The 20,955-nt window shown below is 43.0% G+C and overlaps 1 protein-coding gene across 3 annotated transcripts in view; it reads left to right on the top strand.

Annotated features, from left to right (window-relative positions):
• Positions 1-20,955, top strand: part of KCNMB2 (potassium calcium-activated channel subfamily M regulatory beta subunit 2) — a 160,391-nt gene that overhangs the window by 107,750 nt on the left and 31,686 nt on the right. The gene's annotated exons all lie outside the window — the stretch shown is intronic.

The following is a 20,955-nucleotide window of genomic DNA, read 5'->3' as shown; positions in this document are numbered from 1 at the left end:
TACAGCAAAGATTACAGTGAGTACAATATTAGAAATGCACTATTAAAGAAGTTATTTTACTGCCAGTTAAATCACTGGCAGAACTGTCTGGCTTCCACATGGCTAACATTCACTTGCATATGTTCACTTGCAGGTAGATGCTGCTGGGTGTAATATTTGGTTATTTACAAGACTAGAGTATAAGGGTAATGCAATTTTATAAGATGTTTCACCAGGAATGAGTTAAGATTAAAAACATGGAATTGGTGACTAAATTCTCATGTAATTAAAACTTCTACTTCAATACAGAACTACAAGTCTGTAAGGTACAGATGTAGCTAAACAGATGCTTGTAACACTTGTGCTTCAAGCACACATCGATGCTCTTTGCTGTGCTGGGGTCCAAATCAAGTTGGCTTCACTTAGCACTCTGCTCACCATTCAGTGCAGGCACATACCTGCCACCTTGTATTCAAAAGCCCCCAGCTGCACTGCTGGGGCTGTGCAGAGGGATAATAGAGCAAACCTCCACCTAGTGTCAGTCATTTAACTCCAATTTGCTCAGCAGAGCCATGCCCATTTATAAGACAGGCCAGCTGCAACCCCAGGTGGTAAGGTGGTCTTGCTAACGGGATGTGTCCAGCAGAGTGAGATTTTATGCTCTTGCTAATATCAGTGGAGATTTAAAATTGCCTTTAATTAGAGGTTTGAAAAAATCCCACTGTTTCCTCAGCAATTAACTCCTATACTAGGAGTATTTGAATTAAACAGTAGCCCTCCAAACTAGACATGTGGCAAGCTGAAAAACTGCTTTACCTAATTGTTAACTCCATTTCTGTTGTATAAAAGCTAATGGGGAGATGCAACATGCATTGTAGAGGGAAGGAAGAATGCAGAAGTCTCAGAAATAAATTAAGCCCTTCCATGTCCTACCCACATGCTCGTGTTTTTTTTTTTCCTACTTTAAAGTCTGTCTCCACTGATACACAGCTTAATTAGCTCCAAGTGAAGCAGCATGGTTTTGACAAGTGCTGGAAGTTTAAATGGAGGGGGAGTGTAATGGAAAGCATCCTGCTGCTGCTGGCAGGGCTGCAGGGTCTCTGCACAGCAGGCTCCCTCCCAGCCATTAGCAGGTCTGTATAAGGAGGCAGAGGTTACTCCTGGGTGGGATTTGAGGACTTGGTACAGAAGGAATGGATGTTTTCTTCCCCTCCTGCACATATCCATCCTTCAGTGTCCCCTGGCTTTGCTGTCATCATTAAGTATCTGTATCCCACCCTATCCTTTTCCCTCTCCCTAGCTTCTTGGCCTCAGGACAGCTAAGTCTCACATCCTGAAAATGTCATTATCCTTAGTCCAAATTCTTTTCAGCCTGCTTCTCCATTTCACAGGTGTATCAGACTCCTGCTCTTCTCACCCTCACACCAGCTCTCAAGCAGTAGCTCAGCCAAGCAGCCAGGGTCTGAAGGCAACATGCTGATCTGAGCAATGATGTGCTTTCTACACTTAAACAAGCCTCCAGCCAAATCCCACTTATCTGACTGGTAGAGAAGCTGCACTACTTGATTACATTTCTCACTAGCTGCAGAAAGATCAGACCCTTTTAACTATTAAGATATCACCTTGATGCATGTTATTAACATCTCCATATGTTAAACAACAGATACAGGCATCTGAGAACATTTATTACTTAACTTTGTGTTGCAAGTTAATCATTTTATACCTCTATGGTAGCTTTCAAACCTTTCCATCACTGTACAGTTCAAGCCACAGGACACTCCTGTCATCAGTGCTGCCCTGCCTCTTCTACAGGAGGTGAAGGAAGGGTGTCCATCTCCAAACACACTGATGGAAGGGCTGAGAGCAGAAACTGGAACTTTGGCTCCTTGTTTTCCATTTCACTCAGGGGAAGACTCCCTTGTTGTCAGTCCTTCACAGTGATTATAAAATGGATACTTTAAAATGTTTAAGTGTTTTCTTCAAAGTACACATCCACTCCTGATTTAACTAATAGGCTAAAGCTGTGCTCCTGGTATTTTTGGAATTGATTGCAACCTCCCATTTCATAAATATAAGCAACAACCCCAGCAAAACAAGACTGCAGGTGCTGCTGAAATTGCAAGCACTCCTCAGGGTCTGAGCCTGCAGTTACCCAGCCCAAGATAGGAACCCGCTACCTTCTCAGTGCAACACATGCCAATTTCCCTGCGCTCAGGGATTTAAATAGATGACCATCTAGCAGTTAAGGGTACAGACAAGTCAGCTATCACATGCTACAAGTACTCAAGACTCAGAAGTGGCACATCTTTGCTTTAATTGCATAAGCTCACAGCTTGTTCCAACTCCACTCAGGTGTTGGAGTTTATGCAGGCCCACACTCAAGGATTTAAAGCAGTTTTTAGTGTAGTCACTCCCTCAATTGCATTAGTATGCTCTGCATATGTAAGATGCTCTCCAGAGCTTCAGGCCCCATCCTTACATTTGCAGTCCAAATTGTGACCATTCAGTTTTAGGCTGTTAAGTCAAAAAAGATCAGTAAGTGACTAGTCTCAGAGGTCATTAAAAACAAGGCAGAGAAGTTGTAATCACCACAAAGCATCAGATAAGTTTAATCTGCCCCCCTTTTATCCATACAACCAAACTCTCAACCCAGAAACAGCAGCAAATTCTATCAAGGTGTCTTAAAGTAAAGGCTATTTGGGAACATTGCTCCTACCAAAACACCCAGAGTCTGCAGGAGGGACCTATCACACCACACAATCACAGAAGCAAGCAGCCATTTCAGATCAGCAGCTTTTGCAGACACCTAATACTTGTATCAGGCCAGTCATAAGTCAATCAAATTGTCCACAGCTTTCAGATGCAAACTCATCATGCAAGACAAACAAGACACTTATTTTCACCATGGTTAATGGCTATGGATCCAAAGGCTGAAATTTCAGTTCACACCATTGAATACAATGGTCAGCAATAGATTCAGCCCACAAATAACTAGAGAAGTCATGACCTGTTCAATGGACCAGCAATAAAAAGCAAGCCTTCAATTTATTTCTCAGTGGTTAATAATCTCTCCAAAACTAGCAAAATTGGCTCCTTCAGGGTTATATTTAATAAGCTATTGCTATGCTCTGGCCCAGAACTCATCCAGTGATATGTCATTATATCTGCTGTCTAGTACTATAGACAGCTGCTCTGATTCAATAAAGCTGATGAGAACATACACTTATCTGAGTGGAGGAGATGGCTTTGTAGTTTGAGCATCAAGCTGAGACCAGCTGTTCAGGTTGGGCAGTTAACATCCTTAAAGGCCCTTCAGGCAACTCCGGCAGTACAGCATTTGTCATAAGGAAGGGTTGTTCATTTGGGGGAGGAGGGAGAGAAGGTAGAGCAAGTCCCTGAACACCACCTGCTAGTAAACAAAGACCAGGGCTCCCTGTTGTAGGACCATAGCCAATATTTTGTTCCTTCACACCCACCCTAGCTGGCACCAACCCAGCCCTCAAAAAACACTGGGAATGGCATGTTAGGTGGCCTGAGGGGGAAGATGCTACAGAAACATGATCATTTATTATGGCTGTCAGTTATTATGCCCATCAGTTTTGTAGGACAAGTGTCATCATAATGCACAGCCAGGGTGTCACTTCTAGTCCAAGCAGGAACTAGCAGCACAGGACAAGTCAGGCAATTTCTGGCTGCCCTTGGAGGGGCTCTGCTGGGCCTTGGACAGAGCTGCAGAGCAAGGGACAGAATCACCATCAAGGACTACTTTAAACAAGCTTCCCCAATAAGTCAAATCTCCACCATTTCACAGTGCCTCAAAATATGCCTTTCCTTCCTCCTCCCTCACACCAAAAGCTGCTTCTATACCTTGATCATCCTCCCTCCCACCACTGTTCTTATTACCAAAGCTTGTCCCCTAGACAACACTGCAACTAAACCTAAATCTTTTGCACCTCTGATCCGCTTCATATCACTTCTTGCCTACATTCCTCATCTCCTGATTATACCTTAGTTCTCACCTAAGTCACCCAGCTGTTGTGGTCTCTTTCCTGAGGCAGCACAGGCTCCTCCAGGCCCCCACACTGCCCACTGGCATGCTGGGGATGGCTCTCTGCCTTGCACTGCTAAACCACTCTCCATTTCCCTCTGCCTCCCTCTCCCATCTTTGCTATGTGCTATCATTATAGCCCAGCACTGTTCAGCCTCCCTCAGGCAAGGTCTTACTGCTAACAGTGGAATCTTCCAAACATTGACTCATTTTAGCCTAAATATTATTATTCTGTCATTGCTGCCAATAAAGCTGGCTCTGTTTCACCTTCTACAATACTTCAGAAACAACTTGGCTGCATCAGAGATAACACACATAATACCAGCAGCACCAGGCTGTATTTAGTAAGGCTCATCAGCTAAACTAAAACTCTGAATCCCCTGACCTGCTCTTCTCTAACTGGTAGACATAAATCCATAAATCCTTTCCTGCACAGTTCTTCCATGATTGCACACCTACACAAAGAGGAAAGTACATACATTCAGTCTTACTGAACTGAACTTTACTTTAGATTAAAGCAAACAAAAAACAGCATCTTGAGGCAGCACAACATGCCTGCCTTTCCCCTGGAAACCTGTAACACCAGTGGACAAAGATACTTAAAAAAACTCATACCTCCAACAGACACATAGGTCTTTCCCAGTTACTTGCAAATATTTTTTCCTCATGCTAAACAATTTCCCATTCTTCTGTCCAGTGCCTCAAAAAAAAAAGCAATTTTCCTTCAAAACATCACAGCAAGAAACTCTACAGAACTACTCCTAGCATATCAACCATCTGTACTGCTGGGTGAGCTATTTATCTGCTCTTAATCTTGCCTGGATCAGAGGCACCTGGAACCAAGGACCACCGAGCAGATCCTGGACTGATTGACCTAAATCGCCATAGTTTCATTAACTTCAACAGATCCCTAATGACAGTTAATACCAGCTGAGGATCTAGGAGCTGGTCCCTTTATTTATTTATGAGCCCAGGAAGTGCTCAGTGATAACATAATAGAAAGAGTGCTATTAAATGTGAAGTCAAGGAGGCAGCAAAAGTTAACTTGTTTGCAAACAAAAGGGCTAAGTCCGCTTTGCGATACATGCATACCTCTGAAATTCAGGCAAGACGTTTAACATCTGCTTCTTTAACAGCAGCTACAAGGGACACTGAGCAGGAGGCAGAAGATGTTTTGGATGTTTTCATATGGCTCCTGTTGCTAAGGAAACTGCCTCCTTGAAATCTGTGCATTCACCACATCTGGGTCACTTGGGCTTTGGTTCTCAAAGTATGGAGTGAGTCATGGTTGGACAGTAATTGTGAAAAAACTTGCTAAGGAATGCATTTATCACACACTTTCACCCCCATGCTAAAATATACATTATTAGTAGTATATGATAACACAGAACACTAGTAACAGGAGAACTATCTTAATACTATTAGTAGTATGCTGTGTATTAACAATTATATCTGTCCACTCAAACAGAAACAAGAAAAAAAACAGCCTGCCATGATGGCTGAAAAAGAAGTTATGGTTGTCTACTTTTACCAAACCAGTTATGTGTTACATACAGAAAGGTGATGGTATATGAATGTGATATCCATATGATAGTTGCATATATTCTCCACCTGTAAATTACGTAGTACCCCTACACTATCCTGCACCTTGTCTCTGAAAAGCCACTAAAGAAGTAGCTGTTTCCTTTTGTTTGTTTTGGTCTGTTTTGTTGATTTTGTTTCTTCAAATAGTGATGAGTTTGGTACAGGGCCAAGTATTTTTAGGCTTTCATAAAGTATTCATATTTCAGAGAGGCCCATAAGAAGGTCCTCATTAATCTTGACAGATATTCTGCATTTGCACTTAAGGGTCCATTTTGAATAATCATCCAAAAGCTTAGCTGAACTCTCAGAGCCTTGTAGGTCTCCAGCCTGGCCTGGAGCTCTTCTGGTTGATCACAGGAAGATCTGGTGACCATGGATCTGGACCAGGCCTGATTCTGCTCCTCCTTTTGAGCTGGGCAGGAGCAGCTGGTATTTCAGGCACAGGACCCCAGTGCTTTTCTTTGGCAACCTTGTGAGCCACTTAGTTCGGGCGATACGTGTTCGCCATTGCCCTGGTATAAATCTGGAATGAATTCCATGGAGCTGGTAGAGTTTCCACTGACACAAAAATGCTATTAAGAAAAGATGTACTGAACTGAAGAAATGAGCTTTCAATGCTTTGTTTAACTCTGTACGCCATCCTGTAATGTATTTTCTCTGCACATTCAGACTTTAAGATTTTTAATCTGCAATCAGTAGAAGAAAGTATGTAAGGGTTAAGGGCTTAAGTAATGGGGGTCATTTCTCATGTCTGCTACTGCAAAACACCAAGGAAGCTGGAAATATAGCATGCCTCTTTCCTCTCCTGTTTCTCCCTTTGGGGGCCTATTTAGTTTTCCCGTGCGCTAGGAGCTGGCGTGCCTAGTTCTCTGTTTTGCTGTCAGACAATTTAGTAAGTGCCAGGAAAAGGAAAGTCTGAGGTCCCATCGGCAGGCTTGCAAATGAAGGGAACTGCCAGTCAGCCCTTGCCTGAGGCCTCAAGGAGGGATCGGGTGCAGCGGCATTTTCGGTGCTGTGATCTTTGGTTCCAGTCTCCTTTTGGGGCATTCAGAGGAGCTTTGTGAGGACACCAGGCAGATTTTGTTTTGCAAATATAAATCATTGTGAAAGCATCTGGTGGGCTGAGTTCCTGCCTTGCAGCTTGAAAGCGGTCTGGGTTTAGGCTGCTTGGTCCCGTCTTGTCTGATTTCTCCTTTTGTTCTTGCGGAGAGCAGTGCTTTGGTAAGCAGTGCAGGCTAATTATTGAATGATGATTTTCTGAAGCAGATGGCTGTTTTCTTTTAGAGCTTTCTTATTACAGAGGTTTGCAAGTACCAAGATAAGTATTTAACCCTTGAGATCTCGCATTCTGCCTGAACGCACCATCGCACCATCTGCCGGCAACGCTGCTGCTGCGCGGCAATGCTCCTACCCTGACAGGCGGGCACGGCTGACTCATGGTATTTTTGAGTGACTTTAAGCAGGGTTTTCATGGACCACTCGTGGGCCTTTTGATATATGCCTGACTGCTTCCTTCAGTCAGGCTGCCTTTCAGCAAGTTCTCATCAGTCATTTTAAAGGGGACGTGCCAGGACCTACGCTGTATTCAGGCTTTGAGCACCCTCTGGGCCCTAACGCCAGGCGGTCTCGCAGTGTCCTGTTCCCACCGCTGCTCAGTCCTCTGCTTAGCAGCAGCCGCAAGACCATGAGTGATCTGGGATATGATTTGGTGGAGGATTCCAATAAATGCAGCAGGCAATTTAAAGGAACGGCTCCTCTGCACCTTGGCTCCTGATCTGAATGTTTTGTCGAATTTGTCAACAATTTCTTTTCATATTTACTATATTCCCTGGCTGTCTTTTGTGCACATATTGTATCACTTTAGCCCACACTCACCATTCCTCTTTTACCTTCTATTTTATAGGCCTTGCCAGGGTGATTGCCTACATGCTATGTTAGGTGCTTTCATTTGGTCCTATAAGTTGCCATTTCTCAAATTACTACTGCAGGTCTCAAAATATTAACAGATATCCATATAAATGTTTCTTGAGTGTGGAAGTATGAGATTTAATATTGCTTCTCCACTGGTATAATGGGAGGTTTGTTTTCTTTTACAGTAAAATCATTGTTGTTGCAATTTATCTGACATACAAAGGTAACAAGTTTCCTACAGCTTGGATAGCAAACTTCACTATGACGCTTCACTAGGTGACCTGAGACCATCTCTGGAACCGGGAGACTTTTCTTTGCTCTCATCACTTCACTCTGCACCTTCAGGGTGAACAGTTCACCTTTATTTTCTTCTTTCTGTATGAAGCCCTCTCACCTATATTGTATTACCTGATTTTCCCCGTCCCCTCTTGGGTATCTCACCCTTTTGATAGCAACAGCTTTTTGGACTTGGTGATTTCAGTGGCTGCTTCTGATCAGTGCTGATAGGAGAAGGGTCTCTAACACCCCTTTCAGGTCTAACTGCTGTGTTATACGCTGTTGAGTTTAGGGTATTTGGTCTCAGGATTCCCATTTATGTTCCAAACTCTCTCTTTGTCCAAAGCATGGAAGTTGAGATGAGTTAATACCCAAAACTACCTCTACTATTGAGGCTGCAATAGTCCAATATTGTCTGTAAACAGGATGAGATTCCATCTGGTGAACCTCAGATGACTGATAGATTTATCTTTTCCTGCCAGCTGTGAAACAGCAAGGTGCCTGAGATGAGAATCCTCACTATACACCCCACAGGCCAGGATGCTGTTGTCTCTAAACCTAGATAAGGTTTCATTAGTCTTTTGAGGATCGTTTCTGGGGGTGAAGTGGGTCTAAGGGTAGTACAACAGTGCCATGGGCTGGGCTGGTGACCATTCTGCCTGACGTGATAGAAGTCTCGTGGGAACACTGCTTTTGTGGAATTTCTATTATTTTCTTGGACCAATCTGCAGGAGAAGGGCTAATCTTATGAGATGTCAGAAACATATTCACAGACAAGAACACATAGAAGTGGTTTGTTTCTGATATATCCAACAACCAGAAGACACAGAGCAGCTTTGGAGGCAAGGATTGAAAGCCAATTCCCCATCTGCCAGCCCTTCCCAGAATTTAACCCAAGAGCCTCAAATGAACATTTGACTTTATATTCACTGATTAGCTTTTTAAGTACTTTGTAGAAAAAAGACTGGTTTCTGAACTAAGACTTACTGAAGATTTAACAGCTTGGCATTTGAGCATCAGTGATTTAGTTTCAGCGAATTTTCCCATCTGCTTCCCTGACCAGAAGTTAGCTCCCATTACGCAGCTCCAGGCCCCATGTTAGGCTGCGAAGGCCCACCGAGCAGAGCACGGTTACATGGGAAAAGCAGCAAGGCTTCACGGGTTGTTTGGCCGGTGATTGCAGGTGTACATCACTCAGAGGGGACTCCTTTAGGAGCAAGCCCTCGCATATCACGTTATCAATACTATAGCATGACGTGGCTTGCCGCCAGGGCAGCGAAACAACTGTCCCCAAAAAGCAACTTAAAACAGTTTGCAGGATGTGTGCCTCCATTCTCTGTAACCAGACTGGCACTAAAAAGAATTTCATTTGTTTCCAGACTGCCTTTAAAAACCTTCAGCCTACCTTTGACCTCAACTCCTTATGCTGCAGATATAGCCTGGAGAATATTGTTCCTTAGGACTTCAACACTAATTAATTCTCTTAAAGAGATTACTCAAATCTCTTAAGCAAATATCAGACTAGTTTTTTTCATTAAGCACAGGCGCTAAAAAGACCTTGTTGATGAAGTCAACATGATCTAACCTCACAGATCGGAGTGAGAAGCCTCGGATGTAATTTTGACTGAGTAGGTATGATCATGGTGAGTTATCAGACCGCCCCAAGTCTCTGTTTCCCTATCTGTAATATCCTTGTGATGTTGCTTATGACCCAGCACAGAAAATATCAAATATTCCAGGTCTTCAGGGGAAAGGCAATATCCTGAGAAAGTTTTGGGGGCTATGCACATCCTGCTGTTTTCTTTTACTACTGCTGATGTGCTTATTGCTTTCCTGCATTTTTCGTATTTGAACTTTCCGGTTCATTTCAGTGCCAGCATGAGGCTGGTTTGCCCAGCACCCCGACTCCTGTGTTAATAAAACTGGCATTGCTCGGAAGTGGGTTGTTCAGCTTAGTGAATTTGGCTCGGTGCAGAGGCACAGGTCCTTGGGCATGTTAACGTACTCCAGGGTCTCACTGCAGACACGGTCCCCTCTGCGTGCTGCCTGTGGGTGACTTCCCTACCGTGTAGCTGATACCCGGTTATTTATGTCTTGCCTATATCTGTGCGGTTTTCTCTGTGTCTCCCTCTTAGGTTTCAGAAATAATTAACCATGAAAAGACAGATTCAGGTTGGCTGTACTACAGACATTTTCTTAAGAACTGTGGGTGGCTCAACGAGGTTTGCAGTAGATATTTTGTCATTGGGTTCTGGCCTGTGATGTGGCTTAGAAATTTTGTTTGTGAGGTGTAGTCCACAAAAGAGAGGTTATTAAATCAAAACTGTATCACCCGCAACCTACATCTGTTTTGTTGTTGTGGTGGTTACTTTTTTTCTTGATAGTAGATTTCCTTGCGAAATTTCTACTCTCTGTCATGGAAACAGTTTTAAATCAAATGAGACTTCATAGGCTTTTCTCAAAAAAAAAAAAAAAATCATTACAGGGAAAGTCCATCATGACTGAAGCATTTACGTTTACTTTCAAATCTCTTTGCCCAAATTTCAGTTTAATTTACTCATTTGCAGATCCTAATTTTCTAGTACTGTGCTTACGATATTTAAGCAAACATCACTCAGGTGGAAACACATTAAAATTCTGCAACTAGCTGGAACGTATGGCTTCAAAACTGTTGTCAGATTTGCTTCTCAGCCTTCCCTGTGCAGTGGTGGGTTTGCCTTCCTCTTCTCAAAAACATATTAGTAGTGTTCACTGCTCACTTTCTGAGCATCACGCTCCATTTCACTCTTACCGTTGTTCATTACAGCAAAAGTATCCTACTTTCACTAAACTTCAAGTACACTTGACGTAGGAGTATAGTGTTTGCTCACTTCAGTCACTCCAGAGAGTTCTTTAGATGCTATTATTTAGTTTTAATTTGTTTTTATTTAATAATTTCATAAAAGAGCTTTGATACTGCGAAGTGAGGCACATAGAAATAGCAAATAATTGTAATTAACAAAATACTGAAATATTGCTCTCTGTGCGCTCCAATCAGAAAGGAGAAACTGTGCATTATACACTCTTTACTTCTAACAAAAGAGAAGAATGATCTGGTTTTTGCTCAGATAGCAGGGGCTGCTGTTTGACCAGGCAGCTCTGAAGGCTACGTCCCCATCACACAACCCCTTGTTCCGCCAGCCCAGATGCAGGGCTGGTGTCACTTCTGCGGACGTCGGTGGGAGCACCACTTGCTGGGATATGATCCTCTCTGATCCCAGATGGGCTCTCAGTCTGGAGAGTGAGATAAAAGTGGCTGTGAGGACCCCAGACTGATGCTGAAAGTGCATCCCAGGAGGAGGCAGCTGAACGTCTCTTTGTATTCTGTAGCGCTGGCTCCCTCGCCTCCACAGCTGTCTCCTTCAGTCCCGTCAGGGGGCTGCATTCCTGTATGCTAATGTGAGGAGAAAAACCTTTTAAATCCAGTATCTTGCAGACTCAAAATATGGATATTTTTTATTTTGAATAAAATATGACTATTAAGCTCTTCAGGTCAGGGACTTTGTCTTCTAGCATTTCTGCAAAGCACTTAGCACACTGCTGGTATTATAGAAGAAAATACTACAGATAATATAATGCATTTCAGGTCTCTGGAATCTGTTTCATTCCAAGTGGGCTCACAAAGTATATCTGTATGTTATGATGGAAAAGGCTCCATGGATGAGCCTTATGAGAAGTGCTTTCCCTGAAGTTAGTGCTGAGCCTAGCCTTGAGAAAGCTTGGGGTCAAGAACCTGTTTTGATTTAGGCTTCCTAGTAATTCATGAGCCTCTTATTGTTTCTGTTCCACCATTAAATCCCCTGCCCAAGGGACTGGAAAATAAGTTTAACATATAGAGAGGCAGGCAAGAGCTGTTTAATCCTGCAAGGTAACGCTATGTAATAGTTCAAGACAGAAAGTGGCAATGAATTCTCTAGCCAGCAGAAGGCAAACAGGTAAAAAGGACTTGAGAAAAAAAGATCCTTGCAGAAAAGAATATATTATTAACTGAAAAAGTAATTTAACAGAATAGTAATGTTCTCATACCACTGAGCAAATCTAATACCAGCTCTGCAAATCTAATATGATTTCTGCAAAAGCAGTCCAATCTGTAGTGTAGTCTTCTGAGGCTGAGGCCAGTGTCCATGAAGTACAATGGAAATATTTCATCTTCAATAAAAACTGGATCAGGCCTCTCCTGGATTTGATTTGTCAGTGGTTGTTATTGTTTCTACAGAATATTCCACTCAAACTTGCCATGGTGATTAAAGTAATTTCTAATTTCCACAACAATACAAGCAAATTCTCAACACGCGCTGCTCTGTAAAGCAGGATGTAGAAAGCACCGCTGTGTTTGCATCAGAGCCATTCCCTTCTAGGGTGCATTGAACAAGAACCAGCCTGGCCCAAAAATTCACAGGTGGGTGGGAGGTAAACATCAGACCTTTTTAAATGCTATGTAATCGATAGTCAGACCCTTCCACCACGGTAACAAATTATATGGGAATCCTAGACCCACCCTCTGAGGGGTCCATGAATACTCAACAGCAGACGTGCTGCCCGTCTTACAACGATTATGCCATTGCCTTACCAGCCATTGTATCTCTCATTTCACTAATGGCCAGTTTATTGTACTTCATCTGGTTCTTTATTGCGCAAATCAGCTGGAAATGATCTGCTTCGTTACCCATAGCTTCTAAAGGCGCAGTGCCATAATCCATGTGGAATTCAGCAGGCTTCAACGTACATGGAGTAGGCTGGCCATACCACGTTATTTCATATGAGGCAACAGCAGTGCACCAAGCTATCTTGGCCTATTATTTTTTGCAGGTCCTGTCAATGTCTTCCAGTCATTTCAATAACTTTTTCACCCCTTATTTCTTTCTTATAAAGCCTAAGGTAATCTTAATCTTTCTTACTGTGCTACACTGTTACCTTGCTATGTTCCTGGTGGCCTCACATAGAAATTTTGTGGTATTACGTTCTTCACTTAGTCCAAAACTGGCTTGGAAGAAACCACTGCAGAGAAGTCTTTCCCTGAGCAGCCTAGAAAGAAAAATCAAGTCAGAAACACAGCTTCCTTTTGCGTCTGCTTTTAATTCAATATCAGTTGGTTTTACCATGGTTTGACAGAAAGGAGCGTCTCCCATTTGTGCCAAGCACAGTGCTGTTCTCGATACTTTCCCTTTCTGCAGGCTTCGGGGAGGTAAATTGTGGCCCAGCTTATGCACTTCTACAAGGTCATGGGGAGGAGTTTAACCTTGTCCTAAATTGCATTCCCTGGTTCTGGGGCCAAATACACAAGAATAAGCAGAAACTGAGCACCTCCTGCTCTTTACCACCAGGGAAATGGGCAAGAGCAGGGAGAGTTCAGCCTCCACCCATGATGTTCAGGTCAGCTTTTGTCCGGGAGGAGACAGTAACTTGTTGCTAATCCTCCACAAGCAAGTGCTGGAACAAGGAAGACCATAATCCTAAAGTCACAGTATTTTACTGAGCCATGCCGGAAGCTGTACAACACACTATAAACTCTACGCAAATACTGCGGGCACGCTCAAGACACTTCTTAGCACCAGGTAGGCTCAAAACCAATCTCACCTCCTAAACTAGGTTGGTAGGATTAGTCCCTTGGAGGGGTCTGGGATGCTCCATACATCCCTTGTCTGCTGGGACTAGCAATTAACCCAGCTCCTACCAACTTCTGGAAAAGATGTCATCATGACATCAGTAGTCACCTTTCCCTTTATGAACTGAGGATTTCTGTAAAGGAAAAAAAGAGATGCAAGAAAAGGTACAAAATCCACTTATTTTTAAGTGGAATTAAAGTCATTTTATGGATCATACATTTGTAATGGCTGGTTATATTAATAAATTCTGTACAGAAGCTTTCAGGTTTGAAGCAAGTCTCTTAGGTTATTGCTTTAGAGGGCTGCAGTCCAAAAGCTATTGATCTATTTATACAGATAAGCACCAAGCAGAGTTATCAGCACCAGGGCAAACACTCAGAAAAAGATTCAATATAAATAAAAATAATAAACAAATAAAAACCTAGGAAATAGAAATGTACAGTTTAAAAATTAATTGAAATGTTGACCCAAAGAATAGCTGTTTATGTGCATTTCTGCAAAAGCAATTCCAAGAAAGGGAAAGAGCACAAAAAGTAAGCTGGTAATTTCAGAGGTGGCAAATGAGAATAGACGAGCAGCATTCATCTCAAAGGAGACGGACAAGGGCTAGAAAGGTGGGGGAGAAAAACAGGGTTTTTTAGTTTGTTTTCTACCTCAGTCTTTAAAATGAATTAGTACAGAACAAGATCTGAGCACTATTATTGAAATTAAGCCAGGGGAGAGTACAGGAGCAGCATGGGCGGTCTAATTTTGCACCTACCCTCCTTTTCTAAGATCAAGAGAAGTTATGACATGAACTCTCTTTGTCACTGTAAAGAATGTCAAGACAAGACTGTATAAGTGACTTAAATTCAACCCATACTCCATTTCATATGTGGATTCTGTACTATACGCAGAGGTACTTTAACCCTGGGAAGGTGGTCCTTGAACAGCGACTTGCTGGCCCGTCCCCAGAAAGAGGCACCTCTTACCCCGACAGGCCTGCAAGGATGACCCCAGATGTGCCCAGGAGCAAGCGCACGTGCTGCAGCCACTTACCATCTGTCTCTTTAGCTGCCCAGGGATGGGATGCAGGAGGCAGGGCTGGCTGAGGCCGCCAGTCTTTCAAAGCATAGATGAGCCAGTGGGTTTGAGCTGAGAGCCGTGCAATAGGCTGGAGGTCACGTCTATCCTCCATCATAGTGTTGGCAGCCTTCCTTCAAAATATTATTATTTAAATTCTAGCACCGTTTCAAAGCCTAATGAAGACCAGGAACCCCGGGCAATCGGTGCTGGGTACACCAACGATGAAAGGACAGCTCCAGCCTCAGACAGCTCATAACTTGCACCAATTTTGTTTCGAGTCCTCAGCCCAGGCAAAAACGTCAAGACAGGTTCAGATTTGGTGTTAGCAAGTGTTGTCTCACCCATGTCACTGCATTACGTCTTACCCTTCAAAGCAAATTCCAGTCATAAACAGCCATGCTTTTCTTGGCTTCACGTGAGGAACTACAACAGCACAATATTCTGGGGGAAAAAAGGCCACAAGGCTCTGACTATTTCATCTGCTTTAGTGCACGTGGAAATATTAAGAGCTTGCAAAAAAATCACAAAAATTATCACCTGGGATTGTTTGAAGTTTTAGCCTCAGAGGCCAGGTTCTTCCAGAGAAGCTCAAAGCTTTGTCAGCAAGATTTAAACTTTTCATTAAATAAGAAAATAGGCTTCACTGCAGTCCCAAAGCAGTTAAACACACATGTAACTTATGCATTGCTTCTGTGAATATCTGATGTGAATCTACATCGTCTGTACTTCAGTTGACTTATCCCAGAAATTCAGTGTCTCCTCTCCCCGTAGGCAGCCTGAGCACACAGGGAACATGAGAGAGCAGGAATCTGGCATAAGCCTGAACCTCAGGTTTGCCCTGTTACAGCCACATAGACACAGCCTGCGGGCAACAGCCAAGCATCTGCAATGACTGTGAAGGTCATAGGACAGTTGATCTAGTGGTGCTAATCAATACAGCACCACCGAATCAGTGGAGAGGCACTGACCCGCACCAAACCCAGGCGATCTGTAAGTGCTGAGAGAAAAGATCCATGCAGCAGAGAAGAATAGAGAGACTGGGGAGACAAAGAAAGAGGCAAGCAAATAGAAAAGGAAAGGAAGATCAGGAAGAGACAGCAGGTTATCCAGCACAAGATTTAAAAGAAACAAAAAAAACGTACTTTGACAGAGAACGTAATTAAATTGTGGAACTTCTTGGCACCAGACCCTGTGAAGGTGACGACGGGAAATGGCTTGGGGCAGAGGTTAGATGAGCTTCGTAACCTGCCAACCACAGGACACAGAGCGGGCGCGTGAGGTCCTACATACGGGTCGCAGCACCCCTTAGGGCTTGGTGCCGACCCATCTGCATTGACTGTTCCTCTCACCCTCCCCTGAGCACCCGCTAGCAGGCGCTGGCAAAGGTCCAGCACCAAACTAGATGGATCTGAGTTTCCTGCTGCCACTGCTGCTCTTTTAGGACCTTCTAGGAGGGAGAAGCAGAGGCCAGGTCATGGGCTGAGATAATGCAGCACAACTCCACTGAAATCAAGACGGATGTCAGGATGCAACTAAAGAATTGCTGAGCATGATGCTGGAGGGAGAAGAACGCCGCTGAATTTCATATGTGGCCCAAAGTACACCAGGGAGAGAGAGATAGGTTAAAAGTTTAAAGAGCGTTTAGATAAAAAACAAAAATACTGTCGAGGAGTTAATCAGAAGTCTAGATTTAGCCAGATCTGCTCTTGTTTAACCTTCAGAGTGAGATCAGGTCTCAGCCTTTCTATTCTTGGTAGCAGCTGATGAACATAATGTAACAAGGTATTCATAAACATCTGCCCAGCTCTTAGATTAATACGGGGAAGAAATAATGGAGGTCTTAACACGTTCATATTTTCTAATTATGTCAGATGATTTTATTTATAGAAATAATAGGGGGAATGGAAATAGTCACTGACACCGTGTCAATATATGTAATGAAATCCAACCATTTAATTGCATTACACTTGGCTAACGAATCACGTCAATAAAAGGCCCTCCTTAGAGCAATTCAGTGGTCAGTATGTACTTCATGTAAGAAAGCTATTAAGATAAATATTTTTCCAATGAATCATTGGGAAAATAAGATATCCCTAACTGATCTAATCCAGTGCCTCTCACCACGACAGGGCCGTTGCTGCCGTTCGTGCTGTGGGCAAAGCTTGCTGCCAAGGCAAGGACCAACACAGCCCTCAGGCACTTGGACTGCACCTCTAGTAGGAGATGAGGCGTCTGGACTTAACATCCCTTCAGAGCTCCACATCACCCTCCAACCAGCATTTGGTCCATCATTCGGGGTTGAAATTAGCCCTTGGCTAGTTCCCAGCCCAATGCCCATGGGTCACTTCAGCAGTGCCTCTACAGGGGAGGTATAGGGGCAAAAGTCGGCGGCGCGTGGCACCTCTGTTCCCTGGGAGGGAGAGCCATGCACTGCACCTCCTGGCCCCAGCCCCTGCAGTTGCACCCCCCAAACAGGCCCTGGGGAGTTTCAAAGAGGGAAAGGTGAAGCCCGTTGCCCTTCACGTAGCTGTTGAGCTTTCACACTCCTCTATCGCCTCTCCAGACCTTCCTTGCTCCCAGGCACTGAAGTATCCAAGATAATAAAATACGCCTAGAACGAAGCCTGTGCTATATTTTGGTTATCACCAGCCATGGCTAAACCAGCTCATGCATCAGCTCCACTTCATGAAGTGTCCTAGGCTTCCTCCTCTCTACAGCAATAAAATATCATCAGTACTTCTGTGGGAATAATATCATGCTATACCACAGAGATAAATAAAGCGCAGTTTGAAACCTTTATATGTTTACTCCTCCTAAGAGAGGGGTAAATGCCCATAAAACTCCCATTAGAGCAGACTTGGCAGTTCTAATCATTTGCAGCTTGTTAGGTAAACCCTGAAGCCAGTTTTTATTGCAAGGTGCCAGTGTTAGTGTTACAGAGCTGCTGGGGTTTAAGCAGGCTTTGGACTGACCACGGCTGTTTCTAAAAGTGTTAAAATACACTTCATAACATTCAATTCAGTCAGGCAGCTAGGGAAGTTTAGATCTGCTCTCTCAGATGTGTGGAAAAAATATAAAATAAAACAAAATGAAGCTATGATTAGAGTGAAAGACGGTCTGTTACGCACAGCAGGGCATTGCTAGTAATTTTGCTCCTTACACATTAAGGGAAGAGATCAGGATGGATGCCGAAAAGCAGAGGAAGTCCTCTGGTTCTCTCCTATTCTTCCAAAAATGCATTTCATAATATCTTCAGATCCTCCAATGCCATCACTCTGAATTAATGAAAACAGCAAGATAATGTTACTATTTCCATTAATTATAGGCCCAGATTTGTGCAATAAACAGAATTCATATCCCCATGGTGCTGCATAAGTACCAATAACTCAGCCGCTTCACGCAGACCTGTGGTGTCTTCCTCACATTCTGCTTTAGAAAATTAGCAAACCTAAAATCGACAGCTATGCACAGTATGGTGACATTTAGTTTAACTACAGAGGATCTGAACTGCTGAATACATGGGCAGTCTTTCAGCATTGCTCTTCACTGCGATTGTGTTACAACTCCCAAATTAAATACTTCTAGATCGGCTCCATGGAAGAGGAAACACAGGTGTTGCAGGAAACACTATCAGCATTTCAGTCCCTGCTACTCCTTCAAGTTCTGCTAAGGTAACGCTCAGGGCACTTCAGTGCCTCATTTCTTCTGGAAACGAGCAGAAAGCGGGGACCAGGGTACTCGTGGAGCCTACCTAACTTGCCAGGTGAACCACCTGGTTCGTATTTACTGTGGTGGGTGGAGAGTAGGAACACGCATGTGGACAGCTTTGCTTGGTGGCCAGTGCACCGTACCTTGAGGTCTCACAGGAATTTCTGTGCATCAAAGTCCGCAGAAACAGAACCAGATCTGTTGTCTCCTGGCCAGTCCTTCGTCTCACGCCACCTTAACACCAGGACTTGTGCCTACTGTGACAGGTCTGACAGCAGCAACAGCCTTTGGGTTGGGTGAGCACCTCCTGTCAGCCCGCGGTGACCCTCACGTCGGGTTGGGCCTGGGACCCGAAAGCCCCTGCAGGAGCTGCCTGCACCACGCACGGCCACGACAGCAGTGGTGCGGGAGAAGGGAGCTCTCATGGCAGCGGTGGAAGAAAAACAAAGTTCCTGGAGATGTAAAAAGAAGCTGAAAAGGCACTGGGTGACGATCATTCTGATTCTGCTCCAGCTTTCCACCTTCCAGATTAAATAAACATTGCTTTTCATTGCGTCCGAGCGAGAGGAAGCAAACTGCCAGTTCCCAGCTGGCAAAGGCGTTTGATAGCAAGGCTCCCTCTGCGAGCCCAGAGCTTCGCACCAGCAAGCTGGTCTGACGGGGGAGCACGCCGATAGCTGCGACACTCAAGTAGCAACATTTTCCAAGAGCTGTAAAGTGCTGATAGCAGACCGCTTTTGACAGCAACATATTCTGATAGAAAACCACTCCAATGGGATAAAGAAAAAAGGGGGAAAAAAACTTCTCTGGGACACAGTGCAAACGGTTGATTTTCCATTTACTTACGTATCCACTACTCACAGAGCTGCTGGTGTTACATTTTAAGTATCTGACTCAGGCATTTGAGTGGAAAGGCGATAAAATGCTTGACTTTGATTGAATATTTGACTCGAGTTTCCATTGTGGGAAGAGGTAAAAATAAATGCAAGCACTACAAAGAAATCAAAAAGCAACTATTGGGCAAAATGTCCCCCACTGATTTTTAAATCTTTATGGTATGATAGCACTTACAAATACTGAAAGTCTCTTTCTTTGGCTTACATGAAGGTCGAAAGTCGGCTTTTGAGCATTCTTTCTGCATCAGCCCTACCCCTTCATTTACTTCTGTGCTCGTGTGCACCCACTCTGCTCCCCACTTCACTAACGTGAACAAGAAGAGAATCAAGCACCCATTCACACCTGTGTGAAGGACACATCTAAGAGCACTGAAATAATAAACTTCTTCAATGCTTGTATTTCGGCTTTCAAAAAAACCTGACGATTCAAGACAGCATTTCTAGTGTAAGGAGGAGTGCAATCTGGGGTGAAAGTTACACTTTGCACCATGTGAAATAAAAACGCAGTCTATTTTATGATGGCCTGAGATGATATTTTCTGTAATTGGGCTAGTACTATTGAATTAACATGGGAGAAAAGCCCTCCAACTCAGATGCATCAGGAAGAAAGCTACCAGTTCTCATTTATATCTAGTACATCGCACTGCAGTGAGAGGCACACGAGAGCTACATCAGGGCCAGCCCAAATGATCTGTAGGGTGTTCGCTGGCGACTTGACAAGCGTTGCCACAGGTTTGTTTGCTCAGATTGATCTAATTCAGCCGAAGAATTCAAACACCAGGTTTTACTGGCAAGGCTCGATCTTGAGAATATCACACAATTGTACAGTACTTGAAATAACAACTTTTTATGTCTTTGGAGATACCTGGATTTTAATCAGTTGAAATTGGCTTTTTTGGAAGATACAGGGTTGTAGATTAGTCACAAATTAAGCTTCCCTGGAGTCTTTAGTTTCCAACTGATTCAGTGTTAATTTTCTGACTTTCAGTGCATTTTTAATAAAAACCAGAAATTATTAATGTATGGGGAAATTTTCAGTGTTAAAATGGTAGAAATTTGAAAAAAATCAATAAAAATGGTAAAAAATAAAAAATATTTTCTTAAATGCTTTAGTTTTTTATTTTATTTTTTAATTTTAATTTTTAATTTTAATGCTTTTTAAAAAAAATAACCTTTCAAAATATATTTTACATTTTTTAACTTCTTGGCATATTTTAAAATGTTTTTAATTTAATTTTTAATTTAACTTTTTTCCTTTTTTCAAAATTTTATAAGTTTTTTAGATTTTTTAAAAATTCTTTTTACAATTTTTTCTTTTTTTTAATTAGTTTTTTGACATTTCTGTGGTTTGCCCTGCATAACTGTGAACACTTATGTGCAACAGCTTGAAATGTTATGTCTGTGGACAAATAATTGCATGAATAACAGAATTCCCAGTCTTGCTCTAGTGTGGCAGAACACTAAGCTTAGAAAGTCCTTGGTTCCTGGCATGAGCCAGGGAACTCCGTATGCTCACTTTGTGGTACAGAAAAAAATCAAAATCCTGAGGCACATCATAGAAATCTTATTCATGGTTTTTTTATAGAAAACAATATAGAAAAATACACAAATGGGGAGGGAGAGTAAGAATTTGGAGAGAATGGTGCATCTTTTAGCCTGCAAATTGTGTGTGCGTGTGCATGTGGAGGGGAGTTATGTCTCCCCCCACCAAAAAAAAATTCTTCAAAAGCAAAAATTCCACAGTGTTAATCCATTCTCATAGCAAGAACAGAAAATGGCACATCAATTATTTGTCCTGACAAACTAGGGAAAAGCACAATCTCATTACCAACTTAATCTTCTG

The sequence above is a fragment of the Apteryx rowi genome, unplaced genomic scaffold, assembly GCF_003343035.1.
Source record: "Apteryx rowi isolate R43461 unplaced genomic scaffold, aptRow1 scaffold_10, whole genome shotgun sequence".
In the NCBI taxonomy this organism is placed as follows: Eukaryota; Metazoa; Chordata; class Aves; order Apterygiformes; family Apterygidae; genus Apteryx; species Apteryx rowi.
The sequence above is the reverse complement of the archived record's forward strand: the minus strand, read 5'-3'. Positions and strand labels throughout refer to the sequence as shown.